Raw genomic sequence first — 27,131 nt, forward strand, 5'->3', positions numbered from 1 at the left:
TAAACAGGCCGGTCCTCATCACCTTATGTAATAGCTTGAAGCGCAGAAGAGCATCTATAATGACCATGTAGGGGGGGAGGGGGTTAAATGTTGGACTTCAAACCAGCGAATCCTCAGGTCAAATCCCAGCCTGAATGGAAAATCACTAAGGGCCCTTGGGCAAGGCTCTTAATCCCCTAGTTGCTCCAGATGTGTACTGAGCGCCTTATATGGCGGCACCCTGTCATCTTTGTGTTTGTGTGAATGGGTGAATGTGAGGCATCATTCTAATGCGCTTTCAGCATCTGATGCAGATGGAAAAGCGCTATATAAATGCAGTCCATTTACCATCTGTCTCCAGCCACAGCTTGCACCCATTTGCAGCTGGTTGGACTCCGATGATGCAGATGAAGCATCTTGTCCAAGGACACAGACGGGTCATGTCACCAGGACTTGAACCCAGGTGTACATATTGGTAAGTATCACTCATGGAATAATGAACTGATGTGGTTTGAGTTGAGGATTTTGTTTGTGGTTAAAAAAAAGTAAGACTTTATGCTTGTATGATCAATACTGGGTAAGTCTGTCCTGATTCATCAGCAAAATAAGCATTTCCATACCAAAAAGCTGCTTTCTGTGCCATGTTGGAGCTCTGCACCAAGCACTTCTCTCACTTTATGAAGTTGGGGAGGGCCAACAGTTGTCCAGGGTGGGACTCAGATGCAGGAAATGTTCATGCATGGTTGGTTTGTAAATGAGGAACAGAAAAGCCAGGGAGAATTGCAGACTCTGTCATCCGCTTCACACTGCAGTATCTGGGGAAAAGCACTGGCGGGCCTCAGGGCTGGCAGCATGTAGATCTTTACATTCATTCTTCTACTTTTTCCAAAGCAGGAAGCTGAATTATGGAGATCTACAATTTTTATGCAGATGCCTTCACTTAATTCTTTTGATCTTTCTTTCAACCTCCTGCTCTTAAACGAATAAGACGCTGTTCTTTGATTGGCACCTTAGGAGTAACAGGTTCCCCAATTAACCCCCTAATCAGACGCTCTTACAAGCAATTACAGCAATTTGTGGAATCTCCTGCAGTCTTCTATGCTCTTAAGAGGCAATCAACACAGTGTATAAAAAGTGGGAAAAAGTATTTTATTTTTAAAATTTGTCAGATTTGCAGTGGGTCAGAGGTTTCAAACAAGCAGTTACTTTGTATGAAAATAAGGCAGACATTCTCGCTGATGCAGCACACAAGCAGAGGCTTGTGTAACGAAAGAAACTGATCAATGAGCTAATTTCAAGCTGCGTATATCTTCAAAACCACACCTGCCATGTGTTTTCAGACTATCAGCGGCTCTTTTGTTTAATTTGCTTGACTGGTCTTGTAATTTATTTAAAACAAATACTGCAGTATCAGCTACGTCCATAAGATGGCAACATCTACATGCACGACAACTGAACACTGCCACTGTATACTGAGCGGGGGTCCTTGAAAACGAGCTCTACTCTGCACTCCTATAATAGATCGTGCATTTCTAATGATGTTTTCTTCTCTTCAGTGGCAACAAGAAAGTTTACTCTGAGTTCTTTTTGTCTCAAACAGTAACCTTAATGAGCCCGTTAGCTTCTGCTTGCTAATGTGATGTTTGCATTAGAAACAAATAATGCCACAGTCCAGTCCTCATTTGTGTACCACCCTTTAAATATCCTTAAAATTCTTTGGTCCTGCTGCTCAATTCCCCATTAAACATCTGAATTAAGTTGAGATGCCTTCACTCCACCATCATCATCTGAACCTTTCCTTGGACTTCTAGGCAGCCCCTACCCTTGACATTCTGCACATTCAGATCACACAACCCAGAATTTACCTGCCAAACTGTTCCAGAATTCAGTAATCATGTACCAAACTGCCTCTCCTTGTTGAACTTGTAATATGATTGGTACATCTGCCAACTGGCAGAGTAAAGGGGGGAGATGATATGATCTCCCCAGCCTGCTTGTTTGGCTGTTTACACAGTAACATAAAATTGACACAATTCTGCGGAAAGATGTCAGGAAGGAGTTGATGATATTTTGAGGCGGATCCATATCAGATTCAAAAGATTTTTTTTTCTCTCTCATCTCTTTGCCAATATTTCAACAACTGCCATTATGACATCACAACTATTGAAACAGATGCTGCACCAAATCCTGCAAAGCCAAGTTTAAAGCACCACCACATTTGGATGGCAATTAATAACAATAATTGGCCATTATTACCCAAGTGGAGGTGCATGAAGTACATTGCCCTCATGCTGTTGAAATGCAGCCTGCCTTATGATGTCATAAAGAGATTTCAAAAACATGTGCCAGGATTGGACAGGGAACACAAAGTTTTGTTGTGTCTGCAACACATGCATACCCTCACCGGCCACTTTATTCGGTACATCTTGCTAGTACCATTGGACCCCATTTTGCCTTCAGAACTGCCTTAAATCTTCATGGAATAGATTCAACAAGGTGGTGGAAACATTCCTCAGAGATGTTGGTTCATATTGACATGATGACATCACGCAGGCACCCATTCAACCAGTCTGTCCATTCTCCTCTGACATCAACAAGGCATCCACACAATCTACGTAATCTGCTGCTCATTGGATATCTTCTCTGTTTTGGACCATTCTCTGTAAACCCTACAGATGGTTGAACATGGCGTGGTTATTGGTGCCAGACGAGCTGGTCTGAGTATTTCAGAAACTGTTGATCTACTGGGATTATCATGCACAAAGTCACTTAAATCTCCTTTCTATCCCATTCTGATGCTCAGTGTATTTAGACATCTAGATGTGGTAAAGACGGCTTGCTGAAGTTCAATCTGAGTTGCTGCCATGTGATTGGCTAATTAACTATTTGTGTTAACAGGCAATCGAATAGGTGTATCTAATAAAGTGGCTAGTGTGTGTACATTTCTAATTCCATGTGCAAAATAAAATTTTGGGATAAACTTTAATTCAACATTAAGATTAAACTAATTAATTATGGCCTTATCCCCAGCACATTTCTCTTCTTATATGACAGAAAGACTAACATGAGCATGTACAAGCTAAGTGCCACCTCTTTACCAATAATCAGTGGTAAGACTGTGCCGTGTTTCCACTGGCAGCCAAACAGGGATCCAGCTGTGCAGATTTCTAAATGACGATGAATTTATTAGGAGCCGCGTCTCCTCCGAGCGTCACGTCCCAATTACCCGGAGGTCAGAGCCACATTACCAGATCTCTCGTCATTCTTTTCTACATTAGGTTCCTAAATGACAACTTGGAGATTACCACAGTGCCTTTTGCCCCGGTAAGTGCCACTCATGTGCAAACAACGCCACTGAACGAGCCTAAGCAGAGCACAGGTGACACAAATCTCACTCCTTATTTCTTGGTGACTCATTCTGAGGCTGTTTAAATTTGGAAGGATTCTGTTGCAGGGAAAAGTTGAAAATTTGGTTGAATTGAGGAAAGAAACAAAACTATACTTTTTATTTTCACAATGGATTGTACATATATACTGGACAAACCCAACGTGGCATCACCCAGAGGTTTTCTGAAGAACAGTTTTGATGCTCAAATGGGGCAGGTCCAGTGGTGGGCACAGTTCAGCTAATCCAATAACAGATCATTAGCAAAGCTAATATTTTTGCTAGTGGATTAGCTTTTCAGATAAGTTTTAAAACCATCATCAGACCAATTATCTTCCGATAAATTTAGTTCCGATAACTTTCAGTCCAATAACATTCTTTTTGCTGGTAAGGTGAGCAAAGTTTAATGGTCAAAAAGTTTGTAAACCCTAAAATCAAACATTTTAGTCCGTCTGTTGTGTATTTGTGGCAGACTGGATGGCTGTCGCTTGCTGATGACATCATCATTAAGCGCAAGACGTGATTGGCTGGTCGGCGCAGGGAGCATTGTGGGTAGTGTAGTTCAGGTTCACTTTGGGCGTTACACTGTTACCGTCTGCTCGACACAAAAACAAAATGGAGTAATTTTAACATTATTTTATTTCTTTGTGGCTGATGGGATAATTTAATCGCCAAGACTCGGTGGGGGACAGGAGCTCTCACAGCACAACTGTGTGTACAGAGGGACTTTTCTTCACCATTTAGACCCTGTTTTGGATTAAAAAAAAGGATGCTTTATGTGGATACCACTGAAACTAACAAGTAAGAATTGATATTTACTAATGTGTATTTTACTATCAACCAATCAATGCATTAATAGACGTATTTCAGTTGTTTAAGCCGCAGGGTTCAAAGCATGTGAAAAAAGCAGCAGCTTTTTAGTTCGTAAATGACGGTGTATCTAATACCGAGATGACCTGTGACTTCTAATACTGTGTTTTACTGCTTTTGAAAGATAATGACACTGTTTGGGGTTTTATTTTTATTCATTTATTTTTCGTGCGTTCTTATGTGTTTGTGATCCTTGAATTTACCCAGCAGTGAAAAGTGAAAGTAAAACTGGTTTATCAGAAGCCGACAGTGTAATCTGATGTGGCCTCGTCAGAATCAATACTATAAAGTTATCCTTATCTGTAATAAAGATAACTTTTTAGCAGTTTATCGGTTTAGCGTCATAAAAGATAACTTTTCAGTCATCGGATTAATGGTTATCGAAGCTAACTTTTTGGCTAGCTATGCCCACCACTGGGCAGGTCCAAATGTCACCATCTTGGCAGTGCCTGACTCCGCCTATCTCCTAGCCAACCCATAAATGGGAAAAGAGGTGGAGCATCTGCAAGACCGATATGACCTGGATGGGACAAATGTAGGCCAACTATACCGTACATGTTGGAGTTACCAAATAAGTTAAAGCTAATGGGCTACCTTTTTGGTTTGGACTTTTAAATGTACAGTTGTTTCTGGGTTAGTTGGGCAAGGGTGGAGGCCAAGTGGTTAATGAATGAGATATACTTTATACACTTGATTTCAGTGTGATAGGTTCCCAGTTCAAACCTCACCCCTGCCACATTTCTCCATGTAATGTGGAGTTGCGTCAAGAAGGGTATCCGGTGTAAAAATTATGCCAATCAACATGCGGGTCCACCTTGGATGTACTGTGGTGACCTAGAGTGAAAACAAGGGAGCAGCCAAAGGGACTTACTAGGTGGTGGGTGGTTTTGGTTTAAAACTAAAATTTAATTCCTCTTTTGAGATGGTCAACTGATATAATGATTCGTACCCGAGGGCGTGTTATCTCAGATATCTGTAATAAAATGCTCAGAAGGAACAAACATCAAGAAGTCTGCAGCAGCCACTGCTAACTGCTAGCAGTGCAGCACAGAAGTCTAGATCCAGTGTCGATCTAGAGACACCTGTGCATAGGTTGGTTTTGCCATTGCACATCGACGAATGCAGTCCTGGACAGATCTTCAGCCTGGTCCGATGGATGGCTGGAGAATCCCAAGTGATCGGGGTCTGAAGACCTGCTGCAGGCTTCCTCTACTTTGGGCAGCATGGTGGATTAGAGGTTAGCACTGTTGCCTCACAGCAAGAAGATCATGGGATCGATTCCCACCTGTGGTCTTTCTGTGTGGAGTTTGCGTGGGTTTCCTCCAGGTGCTCCGGTTTCCTCCCAGATCTAAAGACATGCAGGTTTGGTGAATTGGAAACTTAATAATTGCCCAGGTCTCCCTTGCAAAAGTGATCTCAAGCTCAACGGGAGTAACCAGGTTAAATTAAATACCCGTTGGGGTACAAGCCATCAACTCGTCTGACAAATCGAGGATTTCATGTTCCACCAGAGCCCCGTTAGCCATCTTGTATTCAAGATTCCTGTTGGGACTTCAGGGTTACTGTAGCGCACACAAGGTCTCCACCATATTTCACCCCAACAGGTGATCCCCTACTGGTTATCCCCTACTGGATCCCCGTTATCCAGATGTCACGACGTGGACGACTGGTTGGGTTTTGACACTCTGGCTTTGACATATTGCACTTTACATGCAAGATATAGCTCCTCCAAGGTCACTTCATTTTATCTACGTGGTGGTTGCCCCTTAGTTGTCACAATGCAGTTTAAAGCAGAAACATCACTGTCAGGGTCACACACTGCAAAATACTTTTTTTTGTTAAATCTTCCTTTTACAGGTATGTATGGTTGTATTTCATGTTAAATATCTTGGAATTCTGGCAGGTGAACGAGACACTGGATCCTCTCCCTCAGTTGCACACATGGGTCTACTGCTGCTGGAATCAAAAGCACAAATCTGCCTGTTTCTCAGAACACTGAACACTTTCATGGTGAGATTAAGGAACAGTTTTTGGCAAAACATTCAATGCTTTGGGCGCAAGACTGATGCAATGTCCCTGGAGAATTTAACACACTGCGGTTTTTGTTCACAAACTACACAACCATCAAGTTAAAGAAGTTCAACTTGTCACCATCATGACAAATAACCAAATTTTAAAAAATAATCAGAATTTGACCCCTCTAACACAGGTGGTGTTTGTGTGGCGTGTTGGTGGCAGCCACTGGCAGCCCAGTCTCACGTTTCAATAAAACAGGAATATCTGGTGATAAAAAATATCTTTAAAATCACTCGGAGACCAATATTAGCTGGCTGATAAACAAAACACAACAACATGTAAATTCCAAACGCCACTGAACAACTAGCATCTTTTATTCATTTAATCCACAATCTGCAAGACCAGCCGAGTTAATAAGCCACAGTATTTCCACATTTTATATGACGGGGTGCACACTAATTGCTGCAGCACTGCAAAGCATTAAAAACACCTTGACCCAACCATCTCCCGCGATTGAGAAAAAAATATTATTTGGGTTGATCACAACAAATCACAGTCAAAAAGAAGCGAGCACAGTCAGTAAATACTCATTTATAAATGGACTTTTAGATATTAGGGTTCGATATAGTTTCTCAAAAGTCAGTACAATACGATTTGCATCATCACGATACAGTGCTTATACTGCTTATAAAAAAATGATTTAAATTCATGCATAAATTATAGCATGTGGTGTTTAATGTGTAGCTTGCAGTATACTTCGGTTATACTGCTTAATATGTGATGTATTAATATTTTTCTCTTTGCACATTTTCACCTTTTCGTTGAGTTTATAATCCAAAAGTGGCATCACATCCTCCATGATTGTTTGATTAAAATTATTAACAAGGACCCTTCATCGTTTTCATATTCATGTCTTCCTGAATCCTAAATAGCCTGATTTATCTTGCAGTTTTAAAAGAACAGTGCATTTTAAAAAAATAACTATAACCTTGACTCACACCTGAGTTTTTTAATGTCTTTGGTTTTTCAGTTAAATAAACGTGTGTGTGTGTGTGTGTGTGTGGTGTGTGTGTGTGTGTGTGTGTGTGTGTGTGTGTGTGTGTGTGTGTGTTCAGATTTATTTTTCGGAGTGGCTATTCGCCCAACTGTTGGTTCAATAAAGTAAATACGTGAGCATATACGCCAAACCACAACCGACCAATGAGCGCGCTTGTAAGTTCACTTCCGGTTTCAACGCGGGAGGGATAAAAGGCGGATATTTTCTCTCCGGCGGGAGGGTTCGCAACCCACGGAGGGGCTGTGATCTAAAGTGGTTCTGTTTGGCTCATCACACCCAGGGAACTGTGTCAAACTAACACCATCTTACAGGCAACAAGCAGCATTTTGTTCAAAAACGGTTTTGTTGTTGTTGTTTGTTCCGTTCAAAATACTTATGAATTTTTTCTGCTTTCATCCATTGCGGTGTTTTTGCAGTAATTAAAGATGGCGCCGTTAAATGTGTCAAACATACGCTGCAATAGAGCCTTAAAAAGTGGTGTAAAAAACGTAGTTTAGATGCACAAAACATATCAAATACACGATCACGGTTGGGCAAATAAGATAAGACATTACAACCCCTGGCAATAATTATGGAATCACCGGCCTCGGAGGATGTTCATTCAGTTGTTTAATTTTGTAGAAAAAAAGCAGATCACAGACATGACACAAAACTAAAGTCATTTCAAATGGCAACTTTCTGGCTTTAAGAAACACTATAAGAAATCAGGAAAAAAAAATTGTGGCAGTCAGTAACGGTTACTTTTTAGACCAAGCAGAGGGAAAAAATATGGACTCACTCAATTCTGAGGAATAAATTATGGAATCACCCTGTAAATTTTCATCCCCAAAACTAACACCTGCATCAAATCAGATCTGCTCGTTAGTCTGCATCTAAAAAGGAGTGATCACACCTTGGAGAGCTGTTGCACCAAGTGGACTGACATGAATCATGGCTCCAACACGAGAGATGTCAATTGAAACAAAGGAGAGTATTATCAAACTCTTAAAAGAGAGTAAATCATCACACAATGTTGCAAAAGATGTTGGTTGTTCACAGTCAGCTGTGTCTAAACTCTGGACCAAATACAAACAACATGGGAAGGTTGTTAAAGGAAAACATACTGGTAGACCAAGGAAGACATCAAAGCGTCAAGACAGAAAACTTAAAGCAATATGTCTCAAAAATCAAAAATGCACAACAAAACAAATGAGGAACGAATGGGAGGAAACTGGAGTCAACGTCTGTGACCGAATTGTAAGAAATCGCCTAAAGGAAATGGGATTTACATACAGAAAAGCTAAACGAAAGCCATTTGCCATTTGAAATGACTTTAGTTTTGTGTCATGTCTGTGATCTGCTTTATTTCTAAAAAATTAAAGAACTGAATGAACATCCTCCGAGGCCGGTGATTCCATAATTTTTGCAAGGGGTTTGTATATTTATCTGCCCAGCGGTTGGGTGAATAGCCTTTGCCTTTATTTTTGTTCGCCTTTCACATATTTTTTTTTTTCCAGTTTTAGACTTCTGATCATTTTTTAACCATGGGAGGTGTGGTTTAAAATATTTACACTTAATTTTTTTGAATTCACTGTATTTTTAAAGGAACTGGATTTAAAAGAATGGACTTTTTTTTAGGTTTTTTGTTTGTTTGTTTGTTTTTTTGCACAAACAAATCTTGCCCCCTAATATGCCTCTTTCAAAGTAAAATACCTTTTGTTGCCACTGATTCTGCAGAGATATGACTGGAGATGTCTGGTAGCATGGGGAGGATCCCTGCACTTTTAAACTCCTGCATATTTACCTCCAGAAATGTAAAGAAACTTTTTAAAACTGACTGATTTCAGTTAGTGTCTTACCTTTGCCTCTTTTTATCAACCCACTCTACGAGTTTTTTGTTGTTGTTGCTGTTGTTGTTGTTGTTGTTGTTGTTGTTGTTGTTTGTGCTCCTGTCACGAAATGAGTCAAATTTTCGTGACAGGGTTGTTTTTTTTTTATCTTACTATTACTAACCGCACTCCTCTACCTAACCATGATCCCCCCCCCCCCCCCCCCCCCCCCCCGCAGCACTTTTAATTTCATGCACCCCTCACGGAATGCATTGGAATAAATTTGTGCTCCCCTTACGAAGATTTTGCACTTTTCATGACACTATCACGAACCAATAGATTAACGTATATTTCATGATGCTGAATCACGAAATGCCGTGAGATATGGTAGCTTTTTATTTTGACAGCACTGCAAGTCCATTGTGGATGAGGAGTTCATTACTGCTGTAAACAGGAGGATGAGATGCATTTTTCTCTGTATCAAACAAAGAGAACCAATGCACATGAACAAACCCTGAGAGCTGCTGGATGCAGACAGTCTGTTAATGTTTGTCTGGGACTTGTAGAGTTGTTCCTTTAAAATAAAACACAACCCCGACTTTTAATGTTCTTCAGTCTTATTATAATAGTGTTATTATTATAGTAATATTATGCAAATGTCCTTTCTGTTGAAATGTTGAGTGTAAACCTGTGCGTGATGATGGAGAACCCCTCACCGTCCACATTTTTATAACTAAGCGAAGGCTTTCAGAAAGTGAAGGAATAGTAGCAGGAGGTGTCATCGCTCAAAGTAACATAAAACCTTAGAACCAATTACAGAAGCTGCTTCCCCTCCTGACTGAATGACAACACGCTGTGGAGCTTTATCATAGTGACACCACGCTCCTCTCCCCCCAACACACACACACACACACACACACCACACACACACACACACACACACACACACACACACACACACACACACACATATATAAACATGGTCAGATACATGAAGAATAACATAATTTAAAACCAGTACCTTTTAAAAATTGTATTATTTATGGTAGTTTTTGTTGTGTGGGCCGCCAGAAGAGGAGGTATTGCTGGTCCATCACCAGAGGGCGCCCTGCCTGAAGGGGGGCTTCAGCACCAGAGGGCGCAGTCGCCCCCCAGGAGCCGGAGCTGACAGCTGTCATCAATCATCCATCATCACCATCTTCCATAAAAGCCTGGCAGTGACATCACATCCCTGCCGAGAAATCTGCTTACCCTACAGGTAACCTTCTCAGCCTTTCTCTGTGCCGTACGCACATATTGAATGCTAACCTGTTTGCAGTCGTAACCTACCGTAACTAACAGCTTGGAGCTGGTGTGTTGAAAATTTGGAGGAGTCGGCGATTCCGCTCCTAAATTTCTTCGTGTTCAGTAGGCACTGCACGAACTGGTTTTCATGCTACCTGAGAGTGAAGGACTTGTCACTCCAGAAAGAACTGTGAGTTGCTGACTGTTGTTGGGTGTTTCACACACCCACATAATCTGTTTGTGCTTCCTGCCAGCAGTACCCAATCCGACAGCTGGAGGCAGTGGCCACCTGGGGACTCAGGACTTGGCGGCTCTGGTGTGTTGCAGGTCTCCACTGGCAGTGGAAATCGTGTGGGGGCCGACTCTTCTCTGGACAGGCGTCTCCTATCCTCGAGCCTGCCCACACGTCACCTATTGTTTAACTGACTGTTTCCTAAAGTGGTATCTGTATTTCGTTGTGCACATTTTCACAACATTAAATTATCTTTTGGCATTTTCATTGTCCGTTCATTCACGCCCCCTGTTGTGGGTCCGTGTCACTACACCTTCCCAACAGTTTTGTGATGATACTAGAATTTCAAACTCTATACCAATAAACAGGAAAGTATTCAATACCGTTTTTGATACCATTTAGTGGGGGGGGGAGGGGGCAAAACGTAAGAAGCATGTCTTCATTCTTTATAACATTATAAGCTATAACATCAGTGGCAGCACTATTTTTAAGCTGTCTGACACAGCAGTGTGCACGTGTGTAGTTGGGTACTTGGAATTTTATGGCAGTTAAATGACTGGGTGGAGGGACTGTATGTCTTCCTGTCTGCAGTGATGCCGGTGTTAACTGGAGGAGGCAAAGATGGCACTGTTGGTTTAGATACTGTTGCAAATGAGCATCTAAGCCGATACTAATTATTAGTATCTGAGGACACAAAAACCTGACTCATTGGATGAACTCAATTGAATTATGAGCAGGATAATATATATGTACGTACATACCAAAGGATGCACTGTACGGCGAGATGGCCACAGGCTCCAGAGCAACAGGATGACTTGCGCTTCACTTCAAAGATGTTTGCAAATGTGACCTGAGGGCAGGTGGCTTCAACCCTGCGGACCTGGAGTCAGCAGCTGCAGACCGCGCCGAGTGGTGGTCCACCGCTAGAACCATTATCATGGAAATGGAGAAGAGAGAGGCCCGGGGGGGGGAGAGGAGACTCCGCTGACAGCAGGGACTCCAGCCAGCACCCACACTCAAAAAATGGCTCTTTGGATGAACTCAATTCAATTATGTGCAAGATTTCCATCTGATAAATATATTAGTCCCAACTCAATTAAATTACACGATCTTGAATGATGTTTTATTTGAGTTGGGCTACATATATTTATTAGATAGAATCCAATCCAATGAATCAGTTTTTTTGAGTGTATCACACAAACAAATGGCTCATTGGATGAACTCATTTCAGTTATGGGCAGGACTTCCATCTAATAAATATGTAGTCCCAACTAATTTAAATTATCTTACATGGATGTGCTTTATTTGAGTTGTGGCTACATATATTTATTAGATAGAAATGCTGCACATAACTGAATTGAGTTCATTCAGTGCATCAGTTTAGTATCATAGGCTTTCAACCAGTGGTTTACACCTGCAGCAATTGTAGCAGACCGTGCCAGTCCCACATCAGCCTGCACAGCCACAGCATGCACTGCAGCTCAACAACTTGATGGATGACCTCCAACGTAGAAACATGCTCTTACAGGATAGATGGAGCCAAGAGAGAAATATATGTTGTCCCAACTAAATTAAATTAAATTATCTTGGGTGTGCTTTATTTGAGTTGGGGCTACATATATTTATTAGATGGAAATCCTGCTCATAACTGAATTGAGTTCATCCAATGAGTTCTTGTTGCTGTTGTTGTTGTGTGTGTGGGTTTTTTTTTTTTTTTTTGAGTGTATCAATTTTTAGACAAATTTATGGATAATTTGAAACTTCATTGTGAAACTAAACTAAAACTAATAATAATTTTAAAAAAAGAACTGAAACATGCTTCTTTTTAATGACTTCCCATGGTCCAGTAGCAATACTGTCATGGGTCATGAAGGGCCACACCCCAGACTTTGGAAATCAGTCATTTTGGTTTACAAAAATAAATAGAAGAATAAAAACGTCACATTTTCTGATTTCAACTTCTTTGATATGAACACTTTGATTTATTTAGTGAATTTTATTTGTTTTTTTATTACTAATTCCTTGCAGTAACTTAAATATTTTTGGGTTGGGGACAAAAGAAAGATGACAGTGTTTCTTGTTTTTTTTTTTGGGGGGGGGGGGGTATTAAAAAACCAAAAATATAATATATAATATAATAATATAATAATAAAATATAATATATGATTTTATGGACCCAACAACACATCAATGTATCATGTCAAATAATTGACAGATAGCTCAACAGTGAAAATGACCTGATTGATTGATTGATTGTTGCAGACCTGAACAGAAAACACACACTGTGCAGGAGCAAATCAGTGTGATGAAACCTTAAAACTGTGAAATGAATAAACTCAAACTGTCATATCGTAAAGTAAGTGCAGTCTGTGAGTCTGTGTGTCTCAGATGGAGGCTGCAGCACATAGAGGTGAAGCTCCAGAGCTCCACCGTGCGTGCGCACCCGACGCACCTCTGGCGCCTTACAAAATCATTCATAAAAATAAATAAATTAAAAAAAAGAATGACTCTCAAACGCTTTATCTGCATTCCACTGTACCGACCACAAAGCTCACAGACACAGTCTGGACACAGGACTGTCCGGGACCGCGCAGCTGGGAGAATGTGCACGCAGCAGCAGCAGCATCATGACAGCATGCGCGCACAGTTCTGCATCATCTTACCCGATGCGCTGGCCTCGATGGAGGAGGAAGAGGAGGAGGGAGTCCCTGCGCCGAAATCAGCCGGGGCTGGTGTGCAGGACAGCCGGGAGCTTGCAGGGACGCTCGCTTTCTGCCGGACGGAGCGCAGGACAGCCGGAGCTCTCTGACTGCTGCCCCTTAAACGCGCACACGCCGAATGAGTGAGTTAAAAAAAAAAAGCCCAAACCGGCCTGTGGCTACAGCAGCCGAGCCGTGCAAATCATGTTACCGTGCACGCGGGGAGGTGCTGGTGCAGCTTTGCGCTCCCTCTCCTCCGTGGCACCGGGATCGAGCGGCGGAGGACGTGCGTGTGGAAGCGGCGGTGTGCGCCGGCGGAGTAGTTTTATAAGGGGGGTGGGGAGGAAGAGGAGCTGAGATTACAAGGTAGCGGTTTAATTAGACAGCACTGCGCCTATTGGCACTGCTGTTGCGCACGGCCCTCCTCCTGAACCCGCCCTCCTCCTCCTCCTCTCCGTCAAAACGTGAGATGAGACACAACGAGACAGAATGATGCATCAGTGTTTGGAATTCTCTCTGGAGCTGGGTGGACAGCGACAGTTATTTCAGCGTTGGGCTAATGGAGCCCTCAGACACGCAGTCAGAAATTAAAGCTACAGTGTGTATAATTTAGGGGGCGTTTGTTAACAAACGTAATAAAGCACTCATGACCATGTGTTTCTTTATCAGCAACAAAGAATTGGTGCGCTTTCATAAACTGAGAATAATTCCTTCACATCTACATGGGAGGGAGGCAGGGGCTCCCCCCTCATGGAGACCGCCATGTTCACGATCTCAACAGGAGAGTTGTGCCATGGACACGGGACTTGACATGTCTGTGAGTGATGTTACCTGCTTATTGACTGTGGACAGACGAATGAAAGAATCAAGCAGCACAGACGTGATGATGACTATCAGATGTTTACTGACCATCATATGGAACTTTCATTTCATTTATTTATATAGCACCAAATCACAACAAGGTTGTCCCAAGGCGCTTAACTCGTAGAACTTTGAAGTATCAAAAGGAATAACGACTTTGCACACTGCAGCCGTGTAGAATATTGTTCTGCTGTCTGGCATTGCTCTGATTTCACGCAGCTTTTTGTGTAAACAAACACGAGAGAAGTCAAATCAGCAAGATGCAGTTGTGTTTCCGGGTACTTTTTTTTTTTTTTTTACGTTTCTTGTGCCAGAGCTGGAAACATGCATATTGGCCAACCTTACAAAATTTAGGCAAGAACAAATAGTGCACCCCCCCATCACCACCACCACCTTTCCCCGCCCGAATCCAGTATTGCTGTACCGTCATCTCTTATAATGTTCAAGAAGCTCTCTGTCTCTTCCTCCATCCACACGTACTTACTCTGTGTATTTCAGAATTTCATGTGACTCTTTTTGTATGTGACCTACAGCTGTGTAAAACGTGTTTCCATTGCACTCTTGCAAAATGGGCGTTTGAATTGACTGAAAAACCACCTCTTGAGCATAAAAACTTTTTTTTGTCAAAATACACAGGTTTTCATTAAGTGCATTTTCCATTCACTATTTCAAATAGTGTAATTTGAAAGGTGATGGAAACTGTCTACTGGTTGCTCATGTAGGCTAACAATTTTGAGAATCCTCATTTGTGTAAAATGTGTAATCGCTCATCGAAGGGTCCAGGTCTGAGCATCAGCCCACCTCCTCTTTTGAAGAAGGTTGGTTGGTTCAGCGCCCACTTCAAAATTCAATTAAATTACAAGGAACACATTTAATGAGCGAAAAAAGGACAAAAAACAGGTGAGTTATTTGTGATATGTTTTTTCATTTGTGATGAAATCAACATTTTTGTCGTGCTCATGCATTAGTCCGCCCCCTATAGGCAGAATTTCATGTGCAGAGCCCTGGGTGCTGCTTATCATAAGAGAAAGAAGGGGAGCGTGAATCCCCATCATGAAAGGAGTGAAAGTGTGAAGTGAGAGAAAATCATGAGCAGCAACAGCATATTGCAGTCTGCAGCCTCACCACGAGATGATCTGAAATCCTCCACAATGTCGCTTTAATGCTTTATGATTCGGTTGTACCATAAAATGGTTCTCCGTGACCTTACCATTCGATCAGTTCTGTCCAAAACTGAACCACTTTATCCTCCACTTAACACACAACCCTTCAACCACGTTTAAACCATATTTATTCCAAATTCTTTGAGTTAAACAGTTGACCTTGAGTTTGACTTTTCAGCAGGTAGCTGCATTCATGAAAAAAATCTTACAAATTGAGAAAATGCTTGCAAAGAACACAATATTTAGCGCATCCAGGATGTGCACAGCGCTTCACTTTTTCCCCATTTTTTATGTTACAGTCTTATTCCAAAATGGATGAAACTCATTATTTTTCCTCAAAATTCTACACACAATACCCCATAATGACTATGTGAAAAAAGATTATTGCAAATTTATAAAAAAAAAAAAAAAGAAAATAATTCCCTCTGCTGGTAATGTTTTCACTGTCATTTTCCTGTTAGCAGGATAACTCAAAAAGCAATAAACACATTTCAGTAAAACTTTCTGAGTAAATAGATAATGTCTGGGAAACAAATGATTCAATTCTGGAGGTGATTTTAAAAAATGTATTTGGCAACATTTAACTGAAAAAGCTGTGAGGATGTTGACGAAATTTGGCGAACTGATGGATAATATCTTAAAAAATGAGTGATTTTTATTTTTAATTTGATCAAATCAAATCAAATCAATTTTATTTATATAGTGCCAAATCACAACAAACAGTTGCCCCAAGGCGCTTTATATTGTAAGGCAAGGCCATACAATAATTACGGAAAAACCCCAACGGTCAAAACGACCCCCTGTGAGCAAGCACTTGGCAACAGTGGGAAGGAAAAACTCCCTTTTAACAGGAAGAAACCTCCAGCAGAACCAGGCTCAGGGAGGGGCAGTCTTCTGCTGGGACTGGTTGGGGCTGAGGGAGAGAACCAGGAAAAGACATGCTGTGGAGGGGAGCAGAGATCAATCACTATGATTAAATGCAGAGTGATGCATACAGAGCAAAAGAGAAAAGAAACACTCAGTGCATCATGGGAATCCCCCAGCAGTCTAAGTCTATAGCAGCATAACTAAGGGATGGTTCAGGGTCACCTGATCCAGCCCTAACTATAAGCTTTAGCAAAAAGGAAAGTTTCGAACATAATTATTTTGGATTCAGAAGAAGTTTCGCTCTCTGGGTGCCTTCTTTTAATTTTCATTTTCATTTCATTTATATAGCTCCAAATCACAGCAAAGCTGCCTCAAGGTGGTTCACACAAGTAAAGTCTAACTTTACCAACCCCTAGAGCAAGAACATACACTCAACAAAAATATAAACGCAACACTTTTGGTTTTGCTCCCATTTTGTATGAGATGAACTCAAAGATCTAAAACTTTTTCCACATACACAATATCACCATTTCCCTCAAATATTGTGCACAAACCAGTCTAAATCTGTGATAGTGAGCACTTCTCCTTTGCTGAGATAATCCATCCCACCTCACAGGTGTGCCATATCAAGATGCTGATTAGACACCATGATTAGTGCACAGGTGTGCCTTAGACTGCCCACAATAAAAGGCCACTCTGAAAGGTGCAGTTTTATCACACAGCACAATGCCACAGATGCCGCAAGATTTGAGGGAGCGTGCAATTGGCATGCTGACAGCAGGAATGTCAACCAGAGCTGTTGCTCGTGTATTGAATGTTCATTTCTCTACCATAAGCTGTCCCCAAAGGCGTTTCAGAGAATTTGGCAGTACATCCAACCAGCCTCACAACCGCAGACCACGTGTAACCACACCAGTCCAGGACCTCCACATCCAGCATGTTCACCTCCAAGATCGTCTGAGACCAGCCACTCAGACAGCTGCTGAAACAATCGGTTTGCATAACCAAAGAATTTTTGCACAAACTGTCAGAAACTGTCTCAGGGAAGCTCATCTGCATGCTCGTCGTCCTCATCGGGGTCTCGACCTGACTCCAGTTCGTCGTCATAACCGACTTGAGTGGGCAAATGCTCACATTCGCTGGCGTTTGGCATGTTGGAGAGGTGTTATCTTCACGGATGAATCCCGGTTCACACTGTTCAGGGCAGATGGCAGACAGCGTGTGTGGCGTCGTGTGGGTGAGCGGTTTTCTGATGTCACTGTTGTGGATCGAGTGGCCCATGGTGGCGGTGGGGTTATGGTACGGGCAGGCGTCTGTTATAGACAAAGAACACAGGTGCATTTTATTGATGGCATTTTGAATGCACAGAGATACCGTGACGAGATCCTGAGGCCCATTGTTGTGCCATACATCCAAGAACATCACCTCATGTTGCAGCAGGATAATGCACGGCCTCATGTTGCAAGGATCTGTACACAATTCTTGGAAGCTGAAAATGTCCCAGTTCTTGCATGGCCGGCATACTCACCGGACATGTCACCCATTGAGCATGTTTGGGATGCTCTGGACCGGCGTATACGACAGCGTGTACCAGTTCCTGCCAATATCCAGCAACTTCGCACAGCCATTGAAGAGGAGTGGACCAACATTCCACAGGCCACAATTGACAACCTGATCAACTCTATGCGAAGGAGATGTGTTGCACTGCATGAGGCAAATGGTGGTCACACCAGATACTGACTAGTATCCCCCCCAATAAAACAAAACTGCACCTTTCAGAGTGGCCTTTTATTGTGGGCAGTCTAAGGCACACCTGTGCACTAATCATGGTGTCTAATCAGCATCTTGATATGGCACACCTGTGAGGTGGGATGGATTATCTCAGCAAAGGAGAAGTGCTCACTATCACAGATTTAGACTGGTTTGTGAACAATATTTGAGGGAAATGGTGATATTGTGTATGTGGAAAAAGTTTTAGATCTTTGAGTTCATCTCATACAAAATGGGAGCAAAACCAAAAGTGTTGCGTTTATATTTTTGTTGAGTGTAGGTCACAGTGGCAAGGAAGAACTCCCTCTGATAATACTGAGGAAGAAACCTCAAGCAGACCAGACTCAATGGGGTGACCCAATGCTTTGGTCATAGTAATAAAAAAGCATTAGTAACAATACAGAGGAACGTCAAAGTTTTGAGAGTTATGCAGTCCATGCAGATGTCCAGGACGGCACCAATTGATTCAGCTCAGGGTGTCTGGTCCCCCCAATCACTCCCCTCCAAGTTTATCCACTGCTGACCACATGAGCATTGAAGTGCCCCAGTAGAACTAAAGAGTGTCCAGCAGGATCTTTGTCCAGGATCCCACTCGGAGTCTCCAAGAAGATTGGATACTCTGAACTGCTGTTTGGTGTGCATGTGCACAAACAGTCAGATTCCTATCCACAACACAAAGTCCCACTGAGGCAGCCCTTCTTTTCTTTAATACTGCAAATATATTGTTTTGCAGCATCTCTCCCTCTTTTTGTTGTCGTTGTTAAAACAAACTCAGAAAATAGTTACTGTTCTTTGTGTTTGGGATCATCGATCTTTCTTAATGGACCCACAAATAGCTCAGATTGAGAGAATTCAGCTGCAACCCCCATGTGCAGGCAATGATTATTTGTGCTGATGGGACAGAGCGAGGAAAGCAGGCATCATCCCTTACGCCGTAACACACACACACACACACATGCGGTTTTCCATTTGGGCCAGCCGTCGGCTGCACCTCGTCACACCTGGCAGAACATGAGAGCTGTGGGAAGGTCGTGTGGACTCCAGAGGTTGGAAATGACTCACACTTTGGTGACTAAGTTTGGCTGATGTTGAAGGGACAGCTGGCCTGTGCCACCAGTGCGACTTAACAAATCAAAAATGACACACTCCGTGCAGGGGTACACATGGAGCAGTACGACACTGAGCACGACTAATTGGACTGTGAGACAGCCAGACTGCGAGTGCTCTGAAATAAGGAAGCTCACCCACTCCTGTGTGCACGACGACCAACGCTCACGAATCCCTCGTCATCTCAGCTGCGTATTGTGTAGACGTGCACAGAAAGTGCTTCTGCTCACAGTATTCTGTTCATTTCTGGCGTGCCGTGAATCAAGATGAATGTGATCAAGACAATCCCAGACGACTGCTCACACACAATCTTGAGATGGAAGATAAACCCTGGTTTGTTCACCCTTTAAAAATTGCCTCCGCTGCACATGCATCATGTCGGAGCTCAGCACCTCGTCTGAGACAGAGTCTCTTCAACCAAAGCGATCAAATGGATCAACGTGATTATTAACCGTCAGATGACAAGGTAAAATCATTCTAAAATCAGTTTAAGCAGAAACGAGGTGATACTCTGTGACACATTGAAATGACCGACGTGCAATGAACGCATCAGCTAGCAGCTCGTGTATCTGTTGTGCTTTGATCGCTTCCTTCATCTTTTATGATGAAATAATGCTGAATTTATGTGGACATGATTGTTGTACAAAAGTTTCAGATATCTGTCGCTGAGATAGATGATGACTGGAGGCAGTTTGAAGCAGAAACAAGGCAATAATCCGTGAATCGCGGCTAATGACGCATGCGCAGTGAAGGCAAGGGGGGCCGCTTTCTAGGGGAGGACCGTTCGGTTCGTGACACCGGTCTAATTGAAAGGAGACGTTATCGTCTCCACCAGAACCATCTCTCCATATGTGTTGGTGAATAATGCAAACACAGTCTCAACCATGGAATTTTTTTATTGACCTGATGACAACAAATCGCAGCTGAAAGAAGCTACGTAGTAGAGTTAGTACACTTACCCAGCCACTTTATTAGGTACCCTGTTCAATTGGTTGTTGAAACACAAATAGCTAATTAGCCAATCACATGGCAGCAACTCAATGTTTTTAGGCATCTAGACATGGTGAAGACGACTTGCTATTTGTTATTATTTAGTTCAAAGTTAAAGTCAGGAAAAAAATCCCTGACTTTGACCTATAACCTTGAAATTTGAATCAGTTCTTGCTTATCAGGATATGAATCTTCAGTAAATATTTCATAATATATGAAAAATTGTGGGTTGCAGGCCGTTCACAAACAAGCAGGGGCGAAAACGTAACCTCCTCCAACTTGGTGGAGGGAATAAAGTGTTCATGCAGGCATGTGTTGCTTAAATCAGTTGAGCAGTGATGAAATCAAAAGTAATCTCTTCACCAGTTCTGCAGTTCTTTCTCCAACAGGCCCAGAAATTCCTGGGCTGCAGTACTGACAACTAAAAACAGACGTGGAAAAACAGAGACACGTCTGATCGGGTCATTTCCCACCTGTCTGATTATGTCTTCTTTCCAGTGTCTCGCCCTCAGCTTGGTGTGTACGCTATAAAATGTACTGAGAGGATCAATTAATGGAACCATCTCTTCCAGTGTAACACTAAGTCAAAAAAAATGTATTCAGCTTGCACATCTCTAAATTTATGGCAATACAACATGAAAACAAAGAGAAAACACCCATGAAATGAAATAAAGAATTAATCTCGTGGAAAAAATACAAGACCTCACCTTACTGCTTCACCTCAGGGAGCTTTGGTGACCGATGTGCATTCAGACAAGTTCAAGTTAAAACATTAACATGCAAGAAATATCAGCTTCCTTGATATCACAGTGCTGTGCACGTGGTGTACTCTGGTTTAAAGGGAAGGACAGGTGTCACTCTGATTGGATGATGCCATGTTCTGACTACAGCACAGTCCATTTGCATCCAGTGACCAGTATTTCCAGTTGCTTAAATAGCAACGTGTGGTTGCACATGCCACTAATGGACTTGCACCAGTGGTGTCAAGGCCACCATTGCTTGTAATGTAAGAGCAGTTAAAAATAACAACTGTCAAAGGTGGAAGGTGGGCGTCCCCTTGGCCTTCTCCAACTATCGTCAACACTGCAATCTGGATCATACCCAAAGAAACTTGTCACATGGCCAAAGTATTGCCGCTGATACTCCCTCGCCATGCAAGTGATACTCATCTTTACCTCCCAAAGTAATCATGCGTTTGGTACTAGGTTTCTTTCTCATGTTGAGTACCACTGTAAAGACTTTGTGTCAAAGACATCCAGTTGTCAACTTAGGTCAAAGGTTAGCGTCCAAGTCTCACAATCGTGCAGTAAGACAGGAAGCACAGGAATCCCAAAGACTTGGACCTTCCTTCTCCTGCAAATATATCTGCATGGCTAAACACACACATTCAAAGATTTCTTGACTCCTTAAGCTCTTCCCGCCAACTCTTGATCTCAAACGCTGAGACTTTGGAGATGGTATTTTCCATTCAGAATTCACCAGCCTTGATGAAAAGGACTTTTAACTTTTTGATTGCAAAATACATTAAGAATTTCTTTGTGACATCATAAGGGATGAAGGTTTAAGTTTAACTCATGACTCTTCCTAAAGCTCGCGGATTGTTACTTCGCTGGTGCCCACCCTGTCATGAAGACATAAATAAGTTTCTTTAGATATTCTGCGAACAATCTGCCAACCCATCAAACACCACCACAAATATAACCTCTTCAACATGGTAATATCCCGTTTCTACCTGACAGTTTCACTGTGGCCGGACACACCCCGCCACCCCAGTGGGGGGCTTGACCCCTAATTTTGGAACTACACTTATACCTGAAGAGAGCTTTGGTACGTTCCACTTCACATGACGGTTCAGTACTGTTGTTGCACTCTCATCTTGCATAACTTTGTGGTGTCCTCTATCGCCGTGCTCCCAGGTGGGCTGGACACCGTGGGAAACAACGGCCTAGAAAGCTGACCTTCATTTCAAGCATGATACAAAGTCGTCCTACTCCTCCATGTGTGTGCAGAGTTCCACTCCCCAACCCGAGCTCATCAGCAGACCTCACTGACCTTTGTCATCAATCACTATAATTCTGTCAGATTACACAGGTTGCGATCAGTTTGTGTCCTTACTGAGTGTTGGACAGGTCTCAGCTGTCCGCTGTTCAGCGTCCTTCTTCACTAAGGGACTCACAGGTGTTCAATTATGTGAATAATGTCAGCTACAAGACTCCAAACAAGATTAAAACAAGACTTTGCACGCTGAATATGGATGTGGGTGATTTTAGTTTTGGGTAGTGGTGAGATAACGGCTAATTAGCGAAGCTACGTTTTTCTTTAGCGGATTAGCTTTTCGTATAATTGTAAAGAACATTTTTGCTTCCACTCAGTTTAGTTCAGTTAATTTTAAGTCAGCTGACGTTGATCTGAATAATGTTTTAATGGTCAAAAATGTTTGTGAATCGGCATGAGAAGCTTTCAGCACTGCATGATTTGATTCACGGGGTCACATTTCTAACCAAAAATCAATGTTAAGTTCTAAATCGATTCAGTACGCAGAGTGGCTAATTTCAGGGTCTACTCATGTGTGCTGCTGGGTGCTAAGAAAGTTGGTGTGACAAATGATGCCATGAAAGAAAAGTGTGTGTAAAATTATGTAGTTTCATATTTGAAAAAGGCAACGAAAAGAAAATCTATGAATAAACGTATTTGTTTTCCATGATGATGGATCTAATTATTCTTCTTGCACGTTCAGAACTGGCTGGACGTTTGTTAAAGTGGTGCAGTGCTCGCTGGTCGTGTCGCTGGGGCTGTTCGGCTTCTTTCAGCTTGGGGTGACTGTGTGCTAAATGCACACTCGCTGAATGCTTGGCATTCATTTTGCACAGCTTGCACAGTAAATTAGTCATATGAAAAACTCCTTCTTACCCGGGATATTACACAATCCATACTGTGCCCAAGGAAATGCTGTTGGTGCACAGGACAGGAGGGTCTCCAGCACAAACACCACACCCATCTCTGGATGGAGATGCACCTTAAACAGAGAGAAAAAAAACAGAATCAGGCATCAGAAAGACAAGAAATACAGTATAATTTGTCAGCATTAAACAAGAAAAACAGGAAATACTAAGGTGATCATCGGCCACGAGCCCTAAACTTCACTAACAGACCCAGAATTGACGCAGTTAGATCATTCCACAGAACAGGGGCACGAAAAGAGAAAGCTCTTGACCCGCAGACTTCTTATTCACCTTAGGGACACAAAGTAGTCCTGCACCCTGAGAACGCAAAGTCCGGGCCGGTACGTAAGATTTAATTAGGTCAGCTAGGTAGGGAGGTGCTGGTCCATGAATAATTTTATAGGTTAGTAGCAGAACCTTAAAATCTGATCTCACTGGGACAGGAAGCCAGTGAAGAGATGCCAAAATGGTTGTAATGTGGTCAAACTTTCTGCTTCGTGTCAAAAGTCTGGCTGTAATGGATGAGAAGATGTCATTAATGGCACTGTCAGCTGACAGTGAGAAAAACTGGTGGAGCGACGACACTGTAGCTACGACTGAATTACTTACAGAAAAATAAACTGTGCAAATGATGGAATTGGATCAGAATGGGAATAACCCCCTGTGTCTGATTTGCAGACGTTAATGCTGGATTACAGTCGCAAATATCTATTTTACCGGTAAAACTCCTTTTTAAAACTCAATTTCTGACCATAAAATCCAACATTAACGTCTGCAAATCATCAGACACAACAGGGTTATTCCCTAATCAAAACGTAATTTTAAAAATCTAATTTTGTTTTTTTGAAAGTTTTGAATCAGTTGTGAATCATTAAGGATAAGAATCACAATTGTGCTCCTGTTGGAGCTTATACACTCATTGGCCACTTTATTAGGTACAACTTGCTAGTACCAGGTTGGACCCACTTTTGCCTTCAGAACTACCTTAATTCTTGGTGGCATAAATTCAGAAACATTCCTCCAAGATGTTGGTCCATATTGACATGATGACATCATGCAGTCTGTCCATTCAACCAGTCTGTCCATTCACCTCTGACCTCTGACGTCAACAAGGCATTTACAACTACACAACAGCCGCTCACTGGATATCTTCTCTTTTTTGGGACCATTCTCTGTCATCCCTAGAGATGGTTGTGGGTGAAAATCCCAGTTGATCAGCAGTTTGAAGGTGGCATGTTTGTTGGTGGCAGACGGGCTGATCTGAGTATTTCACAAAGTCACTTAAATCCTCTTTCTTCCACATTCTGATGCTCAGTTTGAACTTCAGCGAGTCCTCTTCACCACATCAAGATGCCTAAATGCATTGAATTGCCATGTGATTGGCTGATTAGCTATTTTTGTTAACAAGCAATTGAACAGGTGTACCTAATAAAGTGGCTGTTGAATGTAGACTAATCCAGTAAGTAAAATGAACACATTGCACGAAGGTAACAAGCATCACTTCAAGGAGGAGCAGATGTCATTTTACATCTTATTACACAGTTTATACTTTCTGTGTTGTGTATAAACTGTACATTGAATGCAAATTACTGGTTAATTATTTATGTACATCTTAGTGAGCAATACCATGTTGACAACCTTCATGTTTATGCTCCAACATGTTAAAATTTCAGTTTAGGTTGAAGTTAAAATCACCCGTCCATGTGATATGAGTGATGAATTGTGCTGCATGAACAGTTACCACAGAGAAATCAAGTTACCTTGTGTTTTGAATGCAGACGTCACAGTCAGAGACGGCTGTTAACACCGAACAGACGACTTAAATTTGATTTAGTTGTGTGAGTTGTGCTGTCGTGACTTGATTCCCCTTGATTAACCTCCAGCTGCTCCTAATTGTTATAAATCGCGGCTAGTTTGCCACCTGGCTGCTGCACGTCTTAAATCTCTCTCACGGCTGACCTTTACCTTTGGTTCATATCAGCAGTTAAAGTTGCTTCAATTTTGGTGAAAGGTGATGCAAATTACTGGTTGAGTTAATATAGTTTTCAAAAGGAATAGTTTACAAAACTAACATTTCTCAAACTTGGGTGCAACATTGAGAAATGTTGGTTTCTCAGAATGCAACAGATGGAGAAGTAGAACCAATGCCCTGCCTTTTCTGGATCAGGCTCAAAACTTCTCAGTCGCCCCTTTTGTAGGTCGTGGCACTGGGAGTGACAACGTGCTCTTCTAGTTGTATGAGCTCCAGGATCTAAAAATAACATCACCATGAAAGACAAAACTCAAAGTTAACACTATATATACACAATTAATCCAAAAAGTTTGCAGAGTGACTCAAAGATTTTTTTCTGCTCTCCACAGGACTGACTGTGATTAACGTGCTTAATTATGTTTTCAGAACTCACTCCACAGTTCATATTGCCTCCATATTGCATTTTCACGGCTGCAGGGGCAGACACGGTGTCAAAAATATGATTGTTCCTGCAAAATACTATTGCAGTATATCAGAGTTTACAGTCTTGTGGTCATCACGGTCGGTATCAGCTTTTATGACCAAACTGAAAAGCAGCAGGTTTTGTTTTTGGCTTCCCGGCATGCTGCTGGAATAAGCAGAAAGATGACGGTGCGTTCAAGGTCCTGCTTCCAGACAAGTTCCTCAACACAAGCTGCTTGATAATAAATTACATTTTATGCATATTCGTGTCAGCTGCTGATATTATTATAAAACGCTGAATAACAGGGGTGTGGTTCTAGAGTAAAATACCCGCCGCGACACAGTGCTGCCGCTAATTACTAAATCATGGAGGTGCTGTTCAGACATGTGCCAGGCAGTTAATGTCATTTTTCTATTCCTTAGACACAACAGGACATAAAAAAGAGGCCAGTCCAGACCACTGAAGGAGAGGAGGATCCATGTTGTGATGACCGGCTGGACCAGAGCGGAACAGTTAGCGGGTTTTCGTTACCCTTCAGTGCTGCAATCTGAAACAGAGAGTTGAAAATATGTTTTGTGGAATTGTGACTTGTGATCAAACTCTCAAATACTGGAAATGGGAACGTGAGAGAGTCTAGAGACTGTATCACATCACTCAGTGGAAATGCTGGAATTTCGCAATTGTTTTGTCGACAGTCTGAAAATATAGCTTAAGTTTTGTCCAATTTGTTGTTCAGTGCCTGGTAGGTCGGCCCCGAAGATTTTTAAATTTTATAGTTAAACTTGGTGTCAATTTTGCCTATGTGCATCCACATCCTGAAGCTTGTGTCCACATACCTCTGTGTTCGTAGCCTTGACAACTATTTTCCGATACATTTCTATGGAATTCAATTTAATTTTTCATTTAGCGTCAAATCACAACAAAGCTGCCTCAAGGTGCTTCACGCAAGTAAGGTCTAACCTTACCAAACCCTAGAGCAAGCACACAGGCGACAGTGGGAAAGAAAAACTCCCTCTGATGATATTTAAGAAGAAACCTCAAGCAGACCAGACTCAAAGAGGCTACCCTCTGCTTAGGACATTCTACCAAAAAAGTTTACAATACAGAACACAACACAACAACAATTGGCTAGAGTCCATGCAGGTGTCCAGTCCACTTTCAGGGGAGAAGGGGGGGGCATCATCAAGACACTCACTGGATCTGTTCCTACAACGGAGTCCATCCGCATCTGCCACAGAATGCTTCTGTGATGTCCACTGGATGTCCAAACCTCCTCCTTCCATTTTTTCCCCATCTAGAATTTGCCTCAAGTACATAAAAAAATAAATAAATAAATAAAAATTTTTGCTGTGGGTTTCAAAGAAACCTTATTTGCCGTGTGCCAGGAAACTAGCTTTGGAATGCTAACGAGTTCTGGAAAACTAGCAACAGACAAATTTGTTGCCACTTGTTTTTGTTTCTGTAGTATTCCGTGCATATATTCCACACAACTGGATGATGAAAAACAGGTAAGATTAGCTTCTCAAGGCTACTGCCATCGCTGTAATGAAATGCATTTCTTGATGTTGAACACCAGAGGGCGTATCGTACAGTATGTGGAAGTGAGGCTTCAGAATGAACCAGTTCAACCACTATGAGGGGGAATGAACCCATCTAGATTATTTAT

The 27,131-nt window shown here is 42.1% G+C and overlaps 2 long non-coding RNA genes across 2 annotated transcripts; one reads left to right on the forward strand and one right to left on the reverse strand.

Moving 5' to 3' along the window:
• The first annotated feature begins 79 nt into the window (after positions 1–79).
• Positions 80–13,238, forward strand: LOC117501895. The gene is made up of 3 exons (XR_004558118.1): positions 80–222; positions 6,822–6,825; positions 13,226–13,238. It is a non-coding gene; the product is annotated as an uncharacterized LOC117501895 (long non-coding RNA).
• Positions 4,971–25,596, reverse strand: LOC117501896. Its single transcript, XR_004558119.1, has 3 exons — positions 25,585–25,596; positions 20,562–20,565; positions 4,971–5,104 (listed from the first exon to the last, which is right to left on the reverse strand). It is a non-coding gene; the product is annotated as an uncharacterized LOC117501896 (long non-coding RNA).
• Between the last annotated feature and the right edge of the window lie 1,535 nt (positions 25,597–27,131).

Source organism: Thalassophryne amazonica, chromosome 20 (assembly GCF_902500255.1).
Source record: "Thalassophryne amazonica chromosome 20, fThaAma1.1, whole genome shotgun sequence".
In the NCBI taxonomy this organism is placed as follows: Eukaryota; Metazoa; Chordata; class Actinopteri; order Batrachoidiformes; family Batrachoididae; genus Thalassophryne; species Thalassophryne amazonica.